The 14,379-nt window shown below is 46.9% G+C and overlaps 1 protein-coding gene and 1 long non-coding RNA gene across 2 annotated transcripts in view; one reads left to right on the top strand and one right to left on the bottom strand.

Moving 5' to 3' along the window:
* Positions 1-1,092, bottom strand: part of LOC140395424 (uncharacterized) — a 182,443-nt gene extending 181,351 nt beyond the window's left edge. Inside the window, exon 1 of the long non-coding RNA XR_011936184.1 lies at positions 782-1,092. This is a non-coding gene — a long non-coding RNA (uncharacterized lncRNA). The remainder of the gene's footprint in view (positions 1-781) is intronic.
* Positions 1-14,379, top strand: part of LOC140395423 (heparan sulfate glucosamine 3-O-sulfotransferase 3A1-like) — a 206,397-nt gene that overhangs the window by 39,108 nt on the left and 152,910 nt on the right. The window lies entirely within an intron of this gene.

Below are 14,379 nucleotides of genomic sequence, written 5' to 3'. Positions count from 1 at the left end.
TTCCTATCGTTAACAACACTCTCTTTGTGTAAAATTCCAGACCAAAATCAAGTATTCAAGGGCACTTACTGACACCATTAAACTATGGAAAGTTCTCCTGAACCACGCTCTCACAATTACCAAACCATCATCATCCTGGGTTATCCATTAGCTTTATTACAGGATGTTTGTAAAACAATTGCTAATCTGAAGCTTTCATTTCCCTGGGATATTGGTGAAGGTGTCCATTTGATTGATTTAAGTATAATTATGGGAGCTCTGGGTAAATATCTTCCTGGCAAACACGTTCCTTTTGAAAGAAACAAAGTTTGATAGGATAGCTGTTGATGTTTTGAGTACTCCACCTGTTTGAGTGTCTATTCTGCTGTGTACAGAAGTGGAAAATCCTGAATCATTTTCTGCCTTCACCACTGTTTAAATTCCTGTTTCCAGCAGAAAATTCACAATAACCTTCAGTGCTTTCCCCAGGCACGGTGTTTACAACTCAGATTGCACCAAAGCTCCTTTGTATAATGTTTGTATAATTTCTCTGAGTTTTGTTGTCTGTAGCAATAATAGTTTGAAACATTTGAGGAAGCCTACATGAAGAGTATTCACAGAATTGGAGGATCACAAATCACTTGTAAATATTCCCTTGCCAATCCTTAGTACTTTTAAATAAAGGGAGATATTTAACTGATCAGCAGGATTGTTACTGCTGCTTTCGTAAACTTTGAAACAAGCCATGTGTTGGAACATATGATTTGATTGCACAGCAGTATTAGGAATGGAAGGAACTCACTGTGTAAACATCTCCTCTCGTGGTAAAGAGAGTTCGATGATCCAGGCAGCTGGCTGCTCCTTAGGGCAACATTACTCCTTCAGCAGGGTAGAATGATCCAAATCCTGAACACCTTCAGAGTTCCTTGAAGGGCAATAGGGGTGGTATTGCCATATATACTTCAGTCTGCTTTGGAGCAGGCCAATTTTTTTTTGTGCTTTTCTGAGCCACAGGTCTTACAGTAAAATGTCAAGCTGGAACACTTCAACCACTTCCGTGATCGCAAAGCTGACAGAGCTTTGGAATGAAATTCACGGTCACCAATCAGGAAGGGCAGCTGGGCCCAATGATATAAGTGCAAGAGAGAGTCTACATAATTATGTTACGCTATAGCTAGGAATCAGGAGAATGCTGGAAGCTAATATTTTAAAAAAGATTTTAAACCAGTAAACAGAATAATAAATAATAAGGAGGCAGACATACTATATGTAAATCCTCAGTATCCAAACCAAAAGCTGCTACGGTTAGATGCCAAGAAAGGGTGAGAAAGAGAGAGAGAGAATTAGAGGAATAAATAAGTTAGAGCGAGTGAGGGCAGAGAGAGAGAGAAATAGGGAGAGAGGCAGTGCCTTGCAATCTTGTGACCTCTACGCCTAGAAGGACAGGGGCTCCTGGAACTCCTGTCCTGACTGCACTGTGGGGGTGTACCTACCCCACATTCATTGCAGAAGTTGAAGAACGTGGCTCACCGCCATCCTTTCATGGGTAATGAGGGGCATGCAATAAATAAGTACCCTGTAAAAAAAACTTGAGAATACGTTCTATCACAGTTGTATAGTGAAGGCATACAACAGCGAAAATCATTTTATTCCATTTTTGTTTAGAAAGCTCTGGACAAAAATGTTGAACTTGACAAAAGATGATAACCATAGAGGGTTGTCCATTCTGTCATCTCACCCATAAACAGGAGCAATGCTATTTCTTTGTTAGGACTGCAGAACGGTAGATATCCATGAAAAAAAAACATCAAATCCACTCCTTCTTTGGGAGGGCAGGATTATCTAGTCTTTGGGCAGTCCTACAAACCTCATCACTTCGCAGCATCTTAGTTGGCGCACTCGGATGTGTGTTTGAGGAGACTTCTAGTTGTTAAATGCAGTAATTTACAAAGGCCCTGCAAATGAAACCATCTGATTGAGGGCTCTCAGTGACATTTGCACAGGGAATGTCTATGACCCAGCATAAATAGTTTGGTTACTCGCACTACTGGATGGGATTCTCCCAGCCCTGGGCCAGGCCGGAGAATCCCCGCGACCGGGTCACGCCGCACCGATGCCAGCACGTGATTCTCAGCAGAGCGGAGAATCGGCGCATTGGTGCGGCGCTGGTGGCGGGCCACTCTCTGCGGCCCCCCCCCGCGATTCTCCGGCCCGAATGGGCCAAGCGGCCGTAAAAAAAAAAAAGTCCCGCCGGCGTTGTTCTAACCTTCTCTGAGCCTGCGGGACCTCGCCGTTGTAGGGTCGGGTGGCGGCCTGTGGGGGGGGGGGGGGGGTGGGTGGGAGGGGTGTTCCGACCCCGGGGGGGGACCTCCGATGTGGCCTGGCCTGCAATCGGGGCCCACCGATTGGCGGGCCGGCCTCGCTGGCTGGGGGCCTCCTTTCCTCCGTGCTGGCCCCTGTAGCCCTGCGCCATGTTGTGTCGGGGCCGGCGTGTTGAAGGAGGCCATTGCGAATGCGCGCGTTGGCGCCGGTGCCACTGCGCATGCGCGGATCCCGCAGCGCACAGTTCGTGCCGGGATCGGCAGCTGGAGCGGCGCAAACCTTCTCCAGCGCCATGCTGGCCCCTTGTAGGGGCCAGAATTAGTCCTGGCAGCGGCCCGTTCACACCGTCGTAAAAGGCGACGGCGTTTACGACGGCATGGAGACTGCTGCGGAATTAGAGAATTTTTAACTAAATTTACTGTGTACCAAGTTAAAATATCCTCTATTACATTCAGTTTCTGTTAAATATTTATATCTACACTGGCAGCAATCCACAAAAATGTGCTTCCTGCCAACATTCATTATTTATACAAACTTTTCAGTTAAAAATAGATGCACAAATTACCTGAAGAGTGAGTGGATGAATGCACCTTAAGATAGGGCAGTGTTTTTCGAACTTTTTTTCCGGGGACCCACTTTTACCAACCGGCTGATGTTCGCGACCCACACCAGCCGACCTTCCCGACCCACGCCAGCCGAACTTCGTGACATTTTTGCTTATCTTTAATGCAAAAGGTGAGCCTGCTTGGTCTTCACGATTTCATTTACTTTGTCATTCAATGTTACATTTCTCAATGGGTTGTTCATCAGAGTCCTGGAGCTCACACCAGCACTGCTTTGTCCTTCCGTGGAATCTCCTGCAAAGCTCTCTCCAGCAGATTCAATCGTGAGAATCTGGCCTGTTTGTGTCTCTGGCCCTCTCTTCCCTAGTCCAAAAAGATCCATCTTCAGTTCTTCACACAGTCCTGCTGCTTGCTTGCTGGCAGCCACAAAACAGAGGAAGTTTCCTCAGTAATTTCGAGCCCAGAGTACGTGACGTCAATATACCGGGCCCCTTATATAAGACCATAAGACCATAAGACATAGGAGCGGAAGTAAGGCCATTCGGCCCATCGAGTCCACTCCACCATTCAATCATGGCTGATTTCAACTCCATTTACCCGCTCTCTCTCCATAGCCCTTAATTCCTCGAGAAATCAAGAATTTATCAACTTCTGTCTTAAAGACACTCAACGTCCTGGCCTCCACCGCCCTCTGTGGCAATGAATTCCACAGACCCACCACTCTCTGGCTGAAGAAATTTCTCCTCATCTCTGTTCTAAAGTGACTCCCTTTTATTCTAAGGCTGTGCCCCCGGGTCCTAGTCTCCCCTGCTAATGGAAACAACTTACCTACATCCACCCTATCTAAGCCATTCATTATCTTGTAAGTTTCTATTAGATCTCCCCTCAACCTCCTAAACTCCAATGAATATAATCCCAGGATCCTCAGACGTTCATCGTATGTTAGGCCTACCATTCCTGGGATCATCCGTGTGAATCTCCGCTGGACCCACTCCAGTGCCAGTATGTCCTTCCTGAGGTGTGGGGCCCAAAATTACATAGATTACATAGAACATACAGTGCAGAAGGAGGCCATTCGGCCCATCGAGTCTGCACCGACCCACATTAATCCCTCACTTCCACCTTATCCCCGCAACCCAATAACCCCTCCCAACCCTTATGGACATTACGGGTAATTTAGCATGGCCAATCCACCTAACCTGCACGTCTTTGGACTGTGGGAGGAAACCGGAGCACCCGGAGGAAACCCACGCACACACGGGGAGAACGTGCAAACTCCGCACAGACAGTGACCCAGCGGGGAATCGAACCTGGGACCCTGGCGCTGTGAAGCCACAGTGCTAATCACTTGTGCTACCGTGCTGCCAAATTGCTCACAGTATTCTAAATGGGGCCTAACTAATGCTTTGTAAAGCTTCAGAAGTACATCCCTGCTTTCATATTCCAAGCCTCTTGAGATGAATGACAACATTGCATTTGCTTTCTTAATTACGGACTCAACCTGCAAGTTTACCTTTAGAGAATCCTGGACTAGGACTCCCAAGTCCCTTTGCACTTCAGCATTATGAATTTTGTCACCGTTTAGAAAATAGTCCATGCCTCTATTCTTTTTTCCAAAGTGCAAGACCTCGCACTTGCCCACGTTGAATTTCATCAGCCATTTCTTGGACCACTCTCCTAAACTGTCTAAATCTTTCTGCAGCCTCCCCACCGCCTCCATACTACCTGCCCCTCCACCTATCTTTGTATCATCGGCAAACTTAGCCAGAATGCCCCCAGTCCCGTCATCTAGATCGTTAATATATAAAGAGAACAGCTGTGGCCCCAACACTGAACCCTGCGGGACACCACTCGTCACCGGTTGCCATTCCGAAAAAGAACCTTTTATCCCAACTCTCTGCCTTCTGCCTGACAGCCAATCGTCAATCCATGTTAGTACCTTGCCTCGAATACCATGGGCCCTTATTTTACTCAGCAGTCTCCCGTGAGGCACCTTATCAAAGACCTTTTGGAAGTCAAGATAGATAACATCCATTGGCTCTCCTTGGTCTAACCTATTTGTTATCTCTTCAAAGAACTCTAACAGGTTTGTCAGGCACGACCTCCCCTTACTAAATCCATGCTGACTTGTCCTAATCTGACCCTGCACTTTCAAGAATTTAGAAATCTCATCCTTAACAATGGATTCTAGAATCTTGCCAACAACCGAGGTTAGGCTAATTGGCCTATAATTTTCCATCTTTTTCCTTGTTCCCTTCTTGAGCAGGGGGGTTACAACAGCGATTTTCCAATCCTCTGGGACTTTCCCTGACTCCAGTGACTTTTGAAAGATCATAACTAACGCCTCCACTATTTCTTCAGCTATCTCCTTTAGAACTCTAGGATGTAGTCCACCTGGGCCCGGAGATTTATCAATTTTTAGACCTCTTAGTTTTTCTAGCACTTTCTCCTTTGTGATGGCTACCATATTCAACTCTGCCCCCTGACTCTCCGGAATTGTTGGGATATTACTCATGTCTTCTACTGTGAAGACTGACGCAAAGTACTTATTTAGTTCCTCAGCTATTTCCTTGTCTCCCATCACAAAATTACCAGCGTCATTTTGGAGCGGCCCAATGTCAACTTTTGCCTCCCGTTTGTTTTTAATGTATTTAAAGAAACTTTTACTATCATTCCTAATGTTACTGGCTAGCCTACCTTCATATTTGATCCTCTCTTTCCTTATTTCTCTCTTTGTTATCCTCTGTTTGTTTTTGTAGCCTTCCCAATCTTCTGACTTCCCACTACTCTTTGCCACATTATAGGCTTTCTCTTTTGCTTTGATGCATTCCCTAACTTCCTTTCGCAGCCATGGCTGCCTAATCCCCCCTCTGATAACCTTTCTTTTCTTTGGGATGAACCTCTGTACTGTGTCCTCAATTACTCCCAGAAACTCCTGCCATTGCTGTTCTACTGTCTTTCCCACTAGGCTCTGCTCCCAGTCGATTTTCGTCAGTTCCTCCCTCATGCCCCTGTAGTTACCTTTATTTAACTGTAACACCTTTACATCTGATTCTACCTTCTTTCTTTCAAATTGGAGATTGAATTCTACCATATTATGATCACTGCCTCCTAAGTGTTCCCTTACTTTAAGATCTTTAATCAAGTCTGGCTCATTACATAACACTAAGTCCAGAATGGCCTGTTCCCTTGTGGGCTCCATCACAAGCTGTTCCAAAAAGCCCTCCTGTAAACATTCAATGAATTCCCTTTCCTTGGGTCCACTGGCAGCATTATTTACCCAGTCCACCTGCATATTGAAGTCCCCCATGATCACTGTGACCTTGCCTTTCTGACATGCACTTTCTATTTCGTGGTGCATTTTGTGCCCCCGGTCCTGGCCACTGTTAGGAGGCCTGTACATAACTCCCATTATGGTTTTTTTGCCTTTGTGGTTCCTCAACTCTACCCACACAGACTCCACATCATCTGACCCTATGTCATTTAGTGCTATTGATTTAATTTCATTCCTAATTAACAAGGCAACCCCGCCCCCCTCTGCCCACCTCCCTGTCTTTTCGATAGGTTGTGAATCCCTGGATGTTTAAATGCCAGTCCTGAACCCCCTGCAACCATGTCTCTGTGATGCCTACCACATCATACCTGCCAGTCACAATCTGGGTCACAAGCTCATCTACCTTGTTCCGTACACTGCGCGCATTTAAATATAGCACCTTTAATTCTCTATTGACCGTCCCTTTTTGTTTTCTTAGTGTGGTGGACCTTGGTTTACTGAGCCTTTCCATACACTGTGTCATATTTTGTGGGATGGGGACTATCGTAACCTCTCCTGAGTTTTGTCTTTTCGTGCTTTTTTGTATTCCTAAGCAGCTACGCTTCCCACTGATTACTTCACCTCTTGGTTCCCTGACTTTCCCTTCCCCCCCAATCTTTAGTTTAAAGTCCTATTGACCACCCTATTTATTCTTTTCGCCAGAACACTGGTCCCAGCTCGGTTCAGGTTCATATAATGCGAGTCGCTTTGAATAGCCATGTGTTTCCTAGCACTGCGAGCGCCAGGAAACACGTGGCTAAATGCGCTGTCTATAGGACGTTGTTCCCATTTGGGTGAATTGATCCCATTGACTTTTCTGGCTTGTACATTAAGATTGAAAACTGACCTATCAAAGAAGATTTGCTTTTTGGACGTGAACAACATTTACAAGGGTGCAATACCAAAGGGTGACTGTGTAAATGTGAGGGAAAGGCGGAACATTGGAGTGCCATAAACAAAGAGTACAAAAAAAAAGATTAAACCAAACTTAAATTGAATATGTACGAAAAACCAAGATTTCTTCAACAAAATAATTCTCAATTTTTCTGTCAATTCATGACATCTGGAAATTAACATTTTAGGAACATCTTTCAAAGCAGTGTGTGATAGCCGTGAAGGCCACACTATAGATATGGAGTGTGAAGGATTAAAAATAGATTTGCCTGCATCTGAGACAGTGGGCGTAATTGTCCCCTCCTGCCCGCAGCAGGTTTGGTGGCAGGTGGGAGCAGAGAATTTCATGGGAGCTAAGAAGTCGGCCTGACAAAGACAATGGGGGAGAATTTGGAAGGAAGGCTGTGCAAGGAGGGGTGGGGGTAGGGTGAGAGCTCACAATGGCAGGCAGGGGTGCAAGGAGGAGGATAGAAAAGATGATCAATGGAAGGCAGAGGGGAGGGAAGCTGGACCCCTCCAAGGCTGCAAGAAAAGCTCACAAACAAGGGATAACACATCATTTACTGGAAGAGGATACATGAAGACTCCAGAGGTGGTGGTAGGGGTCCACTTCGCAGGTGATGGGCTTGGGGCAGAATGGTTGAACCAAGGAGCACACTTCTTGAGGCTGCTAGCCTTTCTCTCTGGATTGCTGACATCCTGCACGGTCTGTGAAGGCAGGTGGAGAGAGTGCTGGACTACTGTTTAAATATGGCATCGAGACCACTGAACCTGCCAGCTAGCTGCCGGTCTGCCCGTGGATTTGAAGGGGATCTGTGCATAATTAATGAGGTTCCAAGCGCAGAATCTGGGGCGAAATTCTCCCCCAACGGCGCGATGTCCGCCGACTGGCGCCAAACACGGCGCCAATCAGACGGGCATCGCGCCGGTCCAAAGGTGAGGAATGCTCCGCATCTTTGGTGGCCTAGCCCCAACATTGAGGGGCGAGGCCGACGCCGGAGGGATTTCCGCCCCGCCAGCTGGCGGAAATGGCGTTTGTTGCCCCGCCAGCTGGCGCGGAAATGCGGCGCATGCGCGGGAGCGTCAGCGGCCGCTGACAGTTTCCCGTGCATGCGCAGTGGGGAGAGTCTCTTCCGCCTCCGCCATGGTGGAGGCCGTAGCGGAGGCGGAAGGGAAAGAGTGCCCCCACGGCACAGGCCCGCCCGCGGATCGGTGGGCCCCAATCGCGGGCCAGGCCACCGTGGGGGCACCCCCCGGGGTCAGATCGCCCCGCGCCACCCCAGGACCCTGGAGCCCGCCCACGCTGCCTGGTCCCGCCGGTAAATACCAGGTTTGATTTACGCCGGCGGGACAGGCAATTTCTGGGCGGGACTTCGGCCCATCCGGGCCGGAGAATCCAGCGGGGGGTCCCGCCAACCGGCGCGGCCCGATTCCCGCCCCCGCCCAATCTCCGGTACCGGAGACTTCGGCGGGGGCGGGATTCACGGCGGCCTACGGCCATTCTCCGACCCGGCTGGGGGTCGGAGAATGACACCCCTGGTTCAGGATCTGGTGCTATTCTGGCCAGTGGGAAAGGCACTGACAGAGCCACCCACCACTGCACTTAGTCGCAAAGTGGGAGAATACCACCCAGCCTCTCGAGGCTCAGCATCAAACTCTAGCATTTGTGTCTACACTTGAGCATTTTTGCTTTTGCCACTTAAGCTTCACTTACGAGGCTTCTTTTCCAATCTGCAAATTATGTCAAGCACTGGCACTGCCCATAAAGAAATAAAGACTTGCACCTTTCTCGACCCCAGGCATACCAAAGTGCTTTACAGCCAATTAAGTATTTTTGAAGTGCCACTGTCATAATAGAGCAAAAGCGGTAATTTGTGCACAGCAACTTCACACAGACAGCAGTGAAATAAATGACCAGATAATCTTGACTGTGGATTGGCGGCATGCATGAGTTGAAGTGAAAGAGCTGCAGCTTTGTGTGAGGGTTTGGCATAGGTGAGTGTTAAACATGGAACAGGTTGTGAATTGATAGAGCGGCACAGTGGTACAGTGGTTAGCGCTGCTGCCTCACAGCACCGAGGTTGCGGGTTCAATCCTGGCTCCAGGTCACTGTCCATGTGGAGTTTGCACATTCTCCTCATGTTTGTGTGGGTCTCACCCCACAACTCAAAGATGTGCAGGGTAGGTGGATTGGCCACGCTAAATTGCCTCTTAATCGGAAACGTTAAAAAAAAGATTGTGAATCATAGAATTTACAGTGCAGAAGGAGGCCATTTGGCCCATCGAGTCTACACTGGCCCTTGGAAAGAGCACCCCACTTAGGCCCACGCCTCTACCCTATCCCTGTAACCCAGTAACCTCGCCTAACATTTTTTTGGACAATAAGGGCAATTTAGCATGGCCAATCCACCTAACCTGCACGTCTTTGGACTGTGGGAGGAAACCAGAGCACCCGAAGGAAACCCACGCAGACACAGGGATGGCATGCAGACTCCGCACATACAGTGACCAAGCCGGGAATCGAACCTGGAACCCTGGAGCTGTGAAGCAGCTGTGCTTACCACTGAAGTGACTCCTTGTGGCGTAGAATTGTACTGTCAGCCTGCTAATATTGGATGGCCTGGTCATGCCACAGTCTTAACGTGAGGGTCTTCACCTGCTTCTATTGTTAGGTCCCACACATGTGGATTACGGAGCCCGACCACCATGTAAACTGGCTTGATACACTGCTCTCCTGAGCAGATTTTAAGAATACCAAAGAGAGCAACTATTTTTACACCAACCCCTTTCAGCAGCATCTCGACTTTTCCAACCCTAGGACAGGGCATTATGTACTGTACTGATACACGTATTCATATTTTGCTCCCCACCCCCGCCACCCCACCAATCTCAGTTACCTGCACCTTTTCACTTTTGGGCTGCCTGCATTTTCTTCTCTGTTGCCAGTGTCTAGTCTTGTCAAAGACTGCTGATGTTTGAAATTCATGCCGAGCCTTCCTAAACATTCTTGCCAATATTTTTCCCCTTGTCTCACTTTTAAGGATTGCTCTGGGAATATCGGCACCAGCAGCAAGGCCAGCAATTATTGATTGTCCCTAGTTCTACTTGAGAAGGTGGTGCTGAACCTTCATCTTGCAGCCCATGTGGTGAGGGTATTTTAACAGTAATGTTAGATAGAGAGTTCCAGGATCCTGACCCAGCCATGATGAAGAAATGGCTACATGTTCAAAGCCAGGTCACTTACCTGTGGATGTCCCTTTAAATTTCAGCTGCAACATTCCGAGGTCCCTGTTCGGCACAAGGCCAAAAACTACAGAGAATAATCATGCAAATTAGGAGACCCAAGGAAAGTGTGAGCAGCCAGCTCATTGTGCTTTGAGGCTAGCTTTGAGTTTGTAGCTAACCATGCCTGACTCCACTTAGGACGAGAGCAGAAAAATCTTATACTTTGAATAGGGGACTGGGGATTTTGAAGCCAATTTGGTTGAAGCACAGACTGCCAGTGGAGCAGCACCTCAGTTACCGCGATCCAAGCAAACTTTGCAAGTGCATTGTGGGTATGTTAGTGCCCACGCTAGGAATGTTTTTCATTAGGGCCTTCCTCAATCCCGGACCGTGCTTTTGTCCCCATGCTTGCATGGCCCACGATCTATCAGAGTTGTCTGAAAGCCGAGGAAACAATAGGCTAGCTCCGGACAATTAGGGAAACACTGGGATGAGTCCTGGCAGTTCGGGGACAGTTGGGACCTCTGCACCTGCTTCAGATTTCTTTTATCAGCTGCTGAGAAGTATGTGGGGAATGCGGAGAGCAGGTGCCGTGTCACTGATGTGGTCTGTTCCACCGAACACCACCTCTGTTCGTGGGAGATGATGGATAAAAATAAAGACTGTTGCCCCTGTAATGACTGTAAAGACTCTTAATTAGCCTGTACAAATAAGCTTATCCTTCAAGCGCAGACACAAAATGCTTTGATCAAGTTGGATTTATAAAGGAGAGAAAGGCTAATTGTTTATTATTAGCTGAATCGATTCGGCGGAGAGAAGCACCTGCTGAGACCAAGAAATCCTGCCCTTTTTGTTCCTTTGACTGCTGAATAGAAATGGATAATAGCCAGCTAAATAGGTCAAAGGGTGATAATCCGAAGATGGGGTGGACTCATACTGATAACCAAATTATGATAAAGCTTTAAAACTTTAATTGTTTTATTTATCCCTGTCATCTTTTTGTGCTTAACTCAGTCTTTGTAATGATTCAGGAGAGGTGTGTAAGAAACACTGGCGATAAGACTGGGGTTGCTTTGCATAATTAAAAGTTAACATTATGTATGGTAATGAGAGCCATACTATGTCCCTTTTATTAACAAATCTAGAAAGATCTTCTTCGCAATCTTATTACCGCTGACAATTATTTTATCCCCAACTTCTTTCCTCTGAAGGTGCTCGTCAGTAACTATTTGATTTACCATCAAAGGAGTCAACTACTTCTCTGACATTGAGTCTAAATTCTCTCGGCCCCCTGATAGCAGGCGAGGAGGTGGGTCGGGGGTGTGGGGGGGGGGGGGGGGGGGGTGGGGGGGGGGGGGGGAATTGCATTGGGACGACTCTCCAAAGCATTCCGATTACAAGGGACGCTTCCAGGGACAGCCTAGGAAACATATTGGCTATCTGCATCACAGAAGTGGGCAGCTAATTTGTATAGTCACCCCAGTTTGGAACAATTTTGTGGCCTTGGCAGCAGGAGATTTGATAAGCCACTGATGAGGGCACGGAGGCGCTTTCCCACTGCTCCGAGGTGCGTGTTGCCTTTGTCCCTCAGATGTTTGACCCACTTGAATGCCTCTACGTCCTCTCAATCCCTGGTCTGCCTCTGCAGTACCCAGCTCTCCTGGGGGGAACTGCTCAGGCGCTGGAACTGCCAGTCTCTGATTGGGAGCCCGCCAAACATCCTTCATAGGATAGCAAGTTCAGAGGGAGGCAATAAGGAAATCTCCACTGTTGCTGAGCCGTTAGCAGTGCCAACAAGTGTGGGCGTGGGACCCCCCACATGGTCCCATCATCAGGGTCCTGATGCCCACAGGTAAATCCAGCCCCAAGTCTTGATTGAGCAAGTACTTTATTTTTGGTTACATCAAAGCTACCCTCTGTGGGTTGCTGTCAGAAACACAACTGAGGTGCAGGTTTAATTCCATCCCAAGTTCTTCACCAGTCTGAAGCAAAAAGGCACACAGCCTTGATCTCTTTGTCTTCTGACTTTGAAATCCCACAACCTCTTACTTCTACAGTGGGCACTACCATACCCAAATCATGGCTCAAACCTTATTCACATTTGTTGCCACCTCAAGGTTCAATTTCTCTAATGCTCTACTTGCCATATTCCCTAAATCCCAGTTTCACTCTATACAAACTCCCAACTCATTCATACTCCATAGCCAATAACAATACGATATCGGGGCAACATGGTGATGCAGTGGTTAGCACTGCTGCGTCATGACGCCGAGGTCCCAGGTTCGATCCCAGCTCTGGATCACTGTTCGGTGGACTTTGCACCTTCTCCCCGTGTTTGTGTGGGTTTCACCCCCACAACCCTAAGATGTGCAGGGTAGGTGGATTGGCCACGTTAAATTGCCCCATAATTGGAAAAAATGAATTGGATACTCTAAATTAAAAAAAACAAAATGATATCAAATCGTGACTGTGGCCTCAAGTGAGACCATTGCCCATATCATGAACTCCATGCTCTGAAAGGTCGATTCCTGGTGGCATCGCAACCATTTACACTGCGTCAACTGAAGTCATTGACTAGATTGTTAACCTCAACATTGAACCATAACTTCTTCCCCAACTTTACAAACTATGTCAAAATGTGTTCAAATTTTCAGAACTGCTTATGGTGTTTATTGTGTCGCTGGGTTCTTTGCGCAAACTTACCAATCACACACTGATGAATGGCAACAGATACTTTTGGTTCTTTTCTAAAAATATAGAAAGTTACGGGAGAGCTCTACAGGTATATCCTACTCGAGAATCAACACCATGCCTACTGCTGGGTCACAAGCTGTATGAGATCCCCTTCTGCTGTAATGATGAAAGCTCACTATTCATAATATTCCATGAAAGCAATATCACAATTCTTCAGGCTATTAAAACCTGCCTTTAGTTGCATTCTCTCGTCTTTTGATCTCCTGTTTGGTGTCTACCACTGGTCTTGTAAAGTCCTTTGATGGTTTGGGCATCTGACTGGTGTTATAAAAATGGCTGTTCTTAGTGGAGACAGCTGAACATTAAAAAGCTGTTCAATCATGGAAAGCATTACAGCTGAGTGATCCCATCCTCAATGGACAATCACGCACACCCCAGAAATACTGTTAGGGTGTATTATTAGAGCATGAAACTTTAGAGATCCTCCCTTTAGTATCAAACATTTAATTAAACAACAGGTTAGGTTTGATCTGCCTGCAACCTAGCAATGAGTCATTGACTGTAAAGTTTACTAAAATCACTATAAGTGCGATTATTAATTGTTCAATATTTGGGGAAATGGTAGTGTCGTGCTAATGGCACTGGACTGGTAATCCAGAGATCCCAGGCTAATGCTCTGGTGGACCTGGGTTCAAATCCCACCATGGCAGCTGGTAGAATTTAAATTCAATGAATAAAACCTGAAATTAAAAAGCTCGACCATCAAACTATCATCGATTGTCATAAAAACCTATCAGGTTCACTAATGCCTTTTAGGGAAAGAAACCTGCCATCTTTACCTGATCTGGCCTACACCCGACTCCAGACCCACAGCAATGTGGTTGAATCTGAATGGGCCTCTGAAATGCCTGAGCAAGCCACTCAGTTAGGAGGCAATTAGGGATGAGCAACAAATGCTGGCCTTGCCAGTGATACCCACGTCCCACAAAAGAATGTAAAAGAAATTACGTTTGAGGATTAGAAACCTAAACGCCAATTTGAACAAAAAGAACATGATATGGTATTACAGGTACTGCATGAGAAATTGGAAAGTGAATATTTAGAATCAATAAAAATTGTGCATTAGCATCACATGCTCAAGGCTTTTATATTCTTTGGTATACTCCTTGGGTGGTGCAAACTGACACCAGTATGATTTGTGTTGATGTTCGAGTATCATATGCGCAGAGTCAAGAGTGTTAATCCAGGTTTGTTTTATGTTCGTCTTCAGTTTGTAATGTGCAATCTGGTAATTGGACTCACCCTGGGGCTTGTGCCTGAGGTATGTTTGTATTGCGCCAGAATGTAAACAAAAGCGATAGGACAGGACTTTCCAGTTCTGCCTGCCGT

The sequence above is a fragment of the Scyliorhinus torazame genome, chromosome 18 (assembly GCF_047496885.1).
Source record: "Scyliorhinus torazame isolate Kashiwa2021f chromosome 18, sScyTor2.1, whole genome shotgun sequence".
Classification (NCBI taxonomy): domain Eukaryota; kingdom Metazoa; phylum Chordata; class Chondrichthyes; order Carcharhiniformes; family Scyliorhinidae; genus Scyliorhinus; species Scyliorhinus torazame.
Note: the sequence above shows the minus strand (reverse complement) of the source record. Positions and strands in the feature narration are given on the sequence as shown.